This window comes from Tupaia chinensis, unplaced genomic scaffold (genome assembly GCF_000334495.1).
Source record: "Tupaia chinensis unplaced genomic scaffold, TupChi_1.0 Scaffold143572_1, whole genome shotgun sequence".
Taxonomy (NCBI): Eukaryota; Metazoa; Chordata; class Mammalia; order Scandentia; family Tupaiidae; genus Tupaia; species Tupaia belangeri.
In genome coordinates, this window is record NW_006203417.1 from 344,628 (window position 1) to 354,200 (window position 9,573).

General features: G+C 38.8%; 1 pseudogene; it reads right to left on the reverse strand.

Annotated features, from left to right (window-relative positions):
• LOC102489201 (gem-associated protein 8-like) overlaps window positions 1–9,573 on the reverse strand; it is a 26,344-nt pseudogene that overhangs the window by 11,808 nt on the left and 4,963 nt on the right.

Sequence of the window (9,573 nt, forward strand, 5' to 3'; positions counted from 1 at the left end):
TAGGGAAAAAAATTAAACCAAACATATACTAGAAAAAAAGCAAATGCATGGAACTTGCTCCATATTTCAAATACAGATTTCTCTCTAGTCTTTACATGTTTTGTGTTGGGCATCATACATTCTTGCACATACATAGTTAAACCATCAAAGGAATATAGGCAGAATTTGTTTTTGGAATTTGAGTCTGACTCTTTCTGATTCTATTGCTGTTAGAATTTCCCCTTTAAGGGCCAGCAGGTGGCATGGTGCTTAAGGTGCTGCACTTCCCACATGACCAACAATGGTTCAAATACCAGACCTGGTGGCTTGCTTTCTCACTTTCTCTCTCTCATTCTCACTCTCTCTCTGATGAACTCATATGAAAATAATAATAAATAAAATTTAAAATTCTTTAAATAAAAAAGAATTTCTCCTTTAAACTTCCAGCTGATCTTTCCATCCGAAAGGTACCTTGAGGCAGCAAGGCTGTGTTATTCTACTGCTATTTCTCTCAACCATAGCCATGGGGTCAGGAAATGTCTTCAGACCAGAAAACTACAAACTCACAACTCTTACCCCTTGCAGCTGCAATTTTCTTTCTATCATCTGCTTTTGTACTCTTCACAGTTGCTCCTTTAAACTTCCAGCTGATCTTTCCATCCGAAAGGTACCTTGAGGCAGCAAGGCTGTGTTATTCTACTGCTATTTCTCTCAACCATAGCCATGGGGTCAGGAAATGTCTTCAGACCAGAAAACTACAAACTCACAACTCTTACCCCTTGCAGCTGCAATTTTCTTTCTATCATCTGCTTTTGTACTCTTCACAGTTGCTTTACCAAGTTTTTTAAATCAAATTTCATAACTCTTACTTGTGAGAGGGTTCATGCAACCACTTCATTCCTCCACAATTACTAAAGATTCTTTATTTTTATATTATTTCAACATTATTTTTATATTATTTCAACATTATTTTAAGAACTGCCTCATCATCAACTCCACAATATGAGAAAAGCTTCCAAATAAAAAAGATAAGCTTCAACTATGCCAGGTATTTTAGATAGGCTAGGTATTTCATATACTTAACATGAATATCTCAGGTACTTTATTTCTTAGAATAGATAAAAGCATAATCAAGCTCTTACACAATGTCAAAAACCAACTTTTTGGTATCATCTTTATTGAAATATAATTCACATAGCATACAATTCACAAATTAAACTACACACTTCAGTGGTTTTTAGTATATTCTGTTTTCAACCATGACCATAATCAATTATAAAATATTTCCATCAATCCAAGAAAAAAAATCCCTATACTTTTGCTATGACCCTGTAACTCCCTCATCACAGCCAGATGTAGGTAGTCACTAACCTATTTTCTATCTCTGTACATGTGCCTAGTCTGGGCATTTCATATACATTGAGTCATATAATGTGTGGTCTTTTGAGGCTTTGTATGTTTTCCGAGTTTTTCCATGTTGTAGCATGTATTAATACTGCATTTCCTTTTATGTCAAAATCATATTCTAATGAATGAATATGCATACCACTTTAGAAATTCATTTAATGAGCATATAGGTTCTTTATTATAAGCGATGCTGCTATTTATATTTGTGTACAGGGTTCTGTGTAAACACGTTTCATTTCTCCTGGATGTATACCTAAGAGTAGAATTGATGAGTAAAATAGCAACTCTAGGGACAGCCCCATAACCTAGTGGTTAAGGGAACCAGATCCCACCTGGACAACTGTGGTTCGGATCCAAACTCCAGCAGCTTAAAGAACACATCAGGGGTGTGTGTGTGTGTGTGTGTGTGTGTGTGTGTGTATGCACGCATGCATGTGTAGGCATGCACACATACATGTGCTCAAGGTCTCAACAGGATGGAGAAATGAAGGGGAAGAGATTGTGGCATGAGTACACAACACTGGGAGATGCTTTGTCCCTCTCTGTGCTGCAGGCAAGTGCACACACCCTCTGGCAACTAAACAAAATAATAAACCTATATTTAACTATTTGAAAAACAGCTAGATTATTTTTCAAAGTTACTGCCCCATTTTAAATTCCCACCAGTGATACATGAGGATTCTTGTTTCTCAACATCTCGGACATTTGATATTCTTTTTTATTATAGCCATCCTGATGACAGTGAAGCAGTATCTCAGATTTTGATTTGCACTTCCCTGCTGCCTAATATTAAAGTACTTGCCAGACATTTCTGTATCTTCTGTGTCAATTTAGGTTTTTTGCCCATGTTTAAACTGGGTTATGTGCCTTTTTATTATTGATTTGTAAGGACTCTTTATATTGTCTAGATATAAGACCCTTATCAGATACATGATTTACAAATATTTTCTTCCAGTATGTGGGTTGTCTTTCCATTTTTTTAAATTTGCCAGATGGTGTATGTACTCAACCAAGACAGACAGAGAGAGAAGGAAAGGGAGAAAGCAAACCACCCCCCCCCCCAGTGGGATGTGGTCATGCCACAATTCCCTCTTCTCTATTTCTCCATGCTGTCAGAACCTTGGACATAAACACACATGTGTCTAGCATGTTTCTCAAGGCCCATAATTGGCAATAAAACCACTGTCAGCCATAGAGGAACCAGCTCCATTAACCACTTGGCAACAAGGCTGGCTGGCCCTTTCCATTTTTTTTCTTTTTTCTCCTTTTTTTTTTTTTTTTTTGGATGATGTCCTTTAAAGCAGGGGTCCCCAACCCCTGAACCACAGACAGGACCAGGACCAGTCCATGGCCTGTTAGGAACCAGGCCACACTGCAAGAGGTTAGTGGCAGTCAAGCAAGCAAAGCTTCATCTGTATTTACAACTACTCCCTAGTGGGTGCATTACTGCCTGAGCTCCACCTCCTGTCAGATCAGCAGCAGCATTCGATTCTTATTGGAGCATGAACCCTTTTATGAACTGTGCATGCAAGGGATCTAGGTTGAGCTCTCCTTAGGAGAATTGAATATGTGATGATCTGAGGTGGAGGTGAGGCAGTGATGCTAGCAAGGGGGAGTGGCTGCAAATACTGCATTATGGTGAGTTGTATAATTATTTCATTATATATTACAATGTAATAATAATGGAATTAAAGTACACAATAAATGTGATGCACTTGAATCATCCAAAAACCACCCTGTCTCTCCCCAGTCCTGGTCCGTGGAAAAATTGTCTTCCACAAAACTAGTCTCTCATGCCAAAAAGGTTGGAGACCACTGCTTTAAAGCACAAAGTTTAAGTCTAATTTATCTGTTTTCTTCAATTTTGCTAATACATGTGGTGTCATATCTAAATACCATTGACAAATCCAAGGTCACAAATACTTGATTCTATATTTCCTTCTAAGAGTTTTATAGTTTCTTTTTTTCCTGTTACATTTAGGTTTTTGATCCATTTCAAGTTAGTGGTATGATGTAGGGGTCCAAGTTTATTTCTTTGCATGTAGATATACTGTTGTCCCACTACCATCTACTAAAGAGATTGTTGTTTCTTCATTGAATAGTTTGGGCACCCTTGTTTAAATCAGTTTATTATAAATGTGAATGTGTATTTCTGGATTCTCAATTCTATTTCGTTTAGCAATATGTCTATCTTTATGTGAATATCATACTATCTTGATTATTAGTTATATTGTCTAGTTTTGGTTTTTTTTTGGGGGAGAGGTTTTTTGCTATAGGGTGTGTGTGCTTGCTAGAAAGACAGAGAGAGACAGAGAGACAGAAAGCAAGAAATCATCCCCCAAGGGGGATGGCCACACTGCAATCCCTTCTCCTCCATTCTCCTCTCAGGATATTGGGCACGCACGCACACGCACCCGGAGAGAGTTTAAGCTGCTGGGTCCAGGACTCGAACCATGGTCGACTACATGGGAGTCCAGCAACATAGCCGTTACACTAACTGCTGATTCCTGTATAGTTCTAAGATCAGAAAGTAAGTCCTCCAACTTTGTTTTATCAACATTATTTTGGTTATGCTGGGTCCCTTAAATTTCCATATCTTTTTTTTTTTTGAAAACTTTTTGCTATAGGGTGCATGTGCTCACCAAAAAGACAGAGACAGAGAGATGGAAAGCAAGGAATCACCTCCTGGAGGGGATGACCACACCGCAATCCCTTCTTTTCCATTCTCCTCTCAAGAGCTTGGGCACTCACACACACATGCCTGGCATGAGTTTAAGCCACCGGGTCCAGGACTCGAACTGCGGTCAACTACATGGGAGTCCAGCAACATAGCCATTATACCATCTGCTGGTCCCTCCATATAAATCTTAGGATCCATTTATCAATTTCTACAAAGAAGCCAGCTAGAATCTGATAGGGATTGTTGAATCTATAGATCAATTAGAGAAATGTTGCCATAATAGTAAGTTTTCTGATCCATAAATGCAGGGTGTCTATTTATCTAGGTCTTGTTTAATTTTTAAAAATAATTTAAAGAATAGGGCTGAGGAACCAGCAAGTGGCATCGTTAAGGCACTGGACACTCCCACATGGCTGACCGTGGTTCAAGTCCCAGACCTGGTGGCTTGCTTTCTCACTTTCCCTCTCTTTCTCTCTGTGTGTCTCTCTCTGGTCAAATTAAAAATAAATGAAAAAATAAAATTAAATAATTCTTTAATAAAAATAAAGAATGGGGCTGGCAGGTGGTGTGGTGTTTAAAGGCACTGGATTCTCACATTGCCAACCACTGTTTGAGTCCTGGACCTAGTGGCTTGCTTCCTCACTTTCCCTTTCACTCTCTCTGGTCACGTTTTAAAAAAATAAGTAAAATAAACAATTCTTCTAAAAAATTATTTAAAGAAAATAGCTTTTTAAATTTGCCATAGGAAACATGTGTTTGCCAGAGAGACAGAGGAAGGGAAAGTGAGAAAGCACCCATCCTGGCCATGCTTCAATGCTTTCTATTCTATTCTCCCCTCAGGGATTTTGGATACACACATACATATGCCTGGTGTTTTTCTAGCCATCAGGTCCAGAACTTGAACTATGCAGTTGGTCAATGTGGGATCCAGTTGCCTTAAGCACTACACCTCTAGCTGGCCCCAGACTTTTTATATTTCTTTTAATAATGTTCTATAGTCCTAAGAAGTAAAAATTTCTCTTAAATATTTATTTCTAAATACCTTAACCATTATGATGCTATTGTTAATTTTCTTAATTTCATGTTCAATTTGCTCATTGCTACTATATAGAAATATAATTTGTTTCTGTAAATTAATCTGCTAACCTTGCTGAACTCATTTATCAGTTCCAAGTTCTTAGTGGAGTCCCTGTAATTTTATATACATGAAATCTGCAATTTATGATTTTTCATACATAAAATGTGCCATCTGCAAATAGAGATAGTTTTGATTTTTCCTTTACGATTTAGATGCCTTTTATTTCATTGACTTGTTTACTTCCCTGGCTAGAACTCCAGCATATTGTAGACTAGAAGCAGTGAGATTGAACACTTTTTTTTCTTTTTTTATTGCCAGAGTGCATGTGTGCTTACCAGAGAGAAAGAAAGCACCCCCCAAATTGGGCATAGTCATGCCACAATCCTTTTTCCTCTATTTCTCCCTCCCATTGTGATTTTGGGCAAGGATCTGGTGTTTTTTGCGCTTTGTTTTGTTTTAAGAGGTTTTTGCCTTCTGGTGCATGCACTGGCTCGAGAGACAGACAGTGAGAGGGAAAGTGAGAAATCACCCCCGGGGGGATGGCCACACCACAATCCCTTCTCCTCCATTCTCCTCCTGGGATCTTGGACATGCACGCACATGTTGCCCGGAGTGATTTTGCAGCCACCGTATCTGGGGCTCGCTCAAACTGCGAATGAGTTTTTGGGGAGTCCAGCAGTGTAACCACTACACCACCTGCTGGCCCCCTGGCATATTTTTTGAGCCACCAGGACTGAGATTCAAATCCTGGTCAGTGACCTGGCTCCTTATACAAATAGGACTTAACTGCTACACTATAGGTGGGCCTTCTCACCTTGTGCTTAAACTTAGAGGGAAATTTCAGTGACTTCTGACCTCTACTGTTTGCTATTATATGTGAACTGTAGGTTAACTGCAGGTCAGTTGCAACTGTGCTGTCCTTCTTAGCTTTACTCTATAGACATAGATGTGTCCTCATTCTGGGACCTAGCCTGAGGTCTAACCTGGGCTATACTACTCTTGGGAGAAAGTGGGGGGGAAAGGGGCCAAGGCAAAGCACATAATGACCTTAAATCTCTACTTGGATATGGCATATGGCATATCTACTCACAGTCTATTGGCCAAAGCATGTCTAAATGTCTTGGATTAAAAAAAAGAGAGGAAGGGGAAAATAAATGCTGTTTCTATGCTTCATTTTAGCACCTTTCGAAGAATGCTTGCCATCTTATTTCACTTCAGCTTGTGCAGGCCCACTCTTCCCCTCTAAAACAAAGTGTTCTCTCATCTTCTCAAAAAAGGACATACTGTTAATAATGTTAACATTTAACTAAGCCACGAGAGTAATTTTAATGGAACATAGTTTGCCACTTTAATTTTATCATGCATCTTACTTAAGCCACTGTATTCTCCAAATGTGGTGGAGAAATGGAAGTTAGCTTAACTGAGCTAAATGTCTTAAGGAAGCTTTGATTAAATTTAAAAGCAGATGACTTACTTCATCCCTCAGTGACTTTAATGCCATATCACCAAGGCAGAGCATGCGTGTTGGACATCTATTTGTTTCTTTGTGAATTTAGTCTTTATTAGTGCCAACCGACAAGAGTTAAATTTCCCTGGACATATCCTGCAGGGAGCCACGGGATGTGACCCTTGAAATATTCATAATGACTTCATCTTTCAACATACTAGCTGTAAAACAATTAGGAGAATGCAATGAAAAGTCCCTCTGGCTAATATCTTCTGTTACCAAAAATGTTCTTTCTTCAAAGGTTAGCATATTCCTGTTTCTCATTCCAAGAACATTATATTTCTGTATTTTATGCTTTCCAACAAAATTGAAGAGTTAAAGAAACCCTGGGAGAATTTGTCATATAAATGGTCTCAATCAGTATTATTTTAATTAAGACAAAAAAGTATTAAAAAATTTAAATTCCAATGTTTTTAAAAGTTGCTCTAAACTAACTTCCTTTCCAAAATAATGACCTCTACTACCAAAATAAAGCAGGAGAATTTTCTTTGGCCAGCTCATTTTTTGCCCAAAATAATGACATCAATCTTGTAAAGAAAAATCTCTACCATTTACCTGGAGTTAGAGAAAAGAAGTGACATCCATTATGACATAGAGAACAACCTGGAAATTCATTTACTTAAGACTCCCTGGTAGACGGGACCAGCAGTTAGCATAATAGCTATGCTGCTGGACTCCCACGTGGTCGACTCCAGTTCGAGTCCCAGACCCGGTGGCTTAAAACTCACGCAGGGCGCGTTTGCATGCATGCCCAAGATCCCGAGAGGAGAACGGAGGAGAAGGGATTGTGGCATGGCCATCCCCCCTGGGGGGATGATTTCTCGCTTTCTGTCTCTCTGGTGAGCGCACGTGCACTATAGCAAAAACCTCTCAAGACTCCCTGGTAGAGAAACTAAACCATCTCCAATATATCAATGGGTTGTGTTCCAAAGTTTGTTAGTCAACTGAAACTCAGAATGTATCTTCCTGTAAGGAAAAAAAAAAAAAGGTAGGTTATCAGACCAGTTCCCAAAAACTCTCTATGAATTGTAAATCAGTCTCAACCATGGCATTATTCATATGAGTCTGTACTCTGGGTCCTGGGAGCAATGGGCTGCAGTAGAGGAGAGAAGAGGAAAAGAATCTCCTTTCCCTTTCCGTTGCAGAGCAAGTCAAAGAGAAATTTCCCAATGAGTCAAGTGTAGAAATGGCACCCTCTGTTCTCCTAATATTGATTTTGCAATGTCTTTTACCTGTCCTAAAACCCTCAAGGCTATTACAACCCCTAGTTTCAGGTGCATGTAGGGAAGGAGGACATCAGGCCAAGCAGCAGCTATAAGGGATCCAGCCATGCTGTCTGTAAATGGACATAAACTCTAGACAAACTAAGGCACAGAGCAAAGACTCTTGGTTGATGGAAGGGTGCACAAACGTAGTTAGCCATATAGGGCAAGAGAAATATCACCAAAACCTGCACCCAAGTTTGAAGCAGGACCAGCAGTAAAGCTAATGCTGAGTTGCTGAAATACTACTTGTCTAGCACATTTCACATCCCACAACCCAGGGACAGGATTAGGCCCTGGATCTAAATTTAGGGCTCAATGTAGAGGAAGTTAATGGCCCAAGAGATGAATGAACTATAAAGGCAAGGGAGTCAAGCAGGCAATAATCTGTTAATCTGATTTTTTAAAAATAAAGCTCCTATTCATTTAGAGGAAATGGCAAATAGGTCATTCTTTCAACAAATATTTACTATTTATGCCAGGTACTCTGTTAGAGGCTAGCAGTACACAGTCCCTGCTCTCATTGAGCTTAGATTTTAGATTAGTGTGGAAGAGTTCAAAGGAACCAAACAAATCCTCAATGAAGTATCAAAAGAGGGAAAAGAACTGTTTCAAATCCACTACCACTTAAGACTTCCAAATCAGCCACTTCACATTTTGGAGGCAAGTATATTGTAAACTATGACCAATTTCAACATTCTCTCTCCATCAGTGCCAATCTAGGATTAACTTAGACCCCAAACAACCCTATACCCTCTAGGTCTAACTAGAAATAGATTTGCTTCCTGGAACTCCAAATCCTTCATAGAGATGAATGGGTTGTGAACACAACTCCCTAAATCACACTTAGTCGGAGATAATTCTTACCTTCTAAGCATAATGTTTTGTATTATTGAGGTCTTGGATCAATTATCCTAGAAAAAGCAAAAGGTGTCTGCATAATAGTACCTAGAATTGGCATGTCCTATTGCAATTCGTAAATATTCTTTGGCAATGATGACCTATGTAACAAAAGAGAAGTCTTATTACATAACCCATGACATTAGGATCATGAAGGCTTTGAACATAGTACATCATCATTCTGGTTAAACTGTAAGAAAATTTTGTGGGGACAGAGGTAGTAATAGCTATCAGTCTGATACTCAAGTTCAAGGACATATAGCTGTCATCTGACAGATTAAGGTAGACATTAAGTACCAGTCATTTTCTAGCTCCAATCCCTGAAATAAAGGCTATTTCTGATTTGCTATTAAATATTTCACAAGTTAATATGCCCTGTGCCCAAGCAAAACATCTTCTCCCATGGAGCCAGCAGGTGATATGGTAGTTAAGGCTTTGGATTTCCACATGGCCAAGCACATTTCAAGTCCTCCAGCTAGCTTTCTCATTCTCTCTCATTCTGTTTGTCTGTCTCTCTGGTGAGCACATGCACTCAACAGCAAATTTTAAAATAATAAATTTTAAAACTAAATAATTCTTTTTAAAAAATCTCTTCTCCCTCCTCCTCCGTTAACATCTCCATTTAGCAACACATGAAAGGAATTACGGCTTTTAAAGCCTGACCCATGTAGAAATGGCCATTATGGCTTGAAATAGCATCAAAGAATCAGGAATCAAAAGCAATTACTCTTTTTCTTTTTTTCTTTTTTTTTTTTTTTTG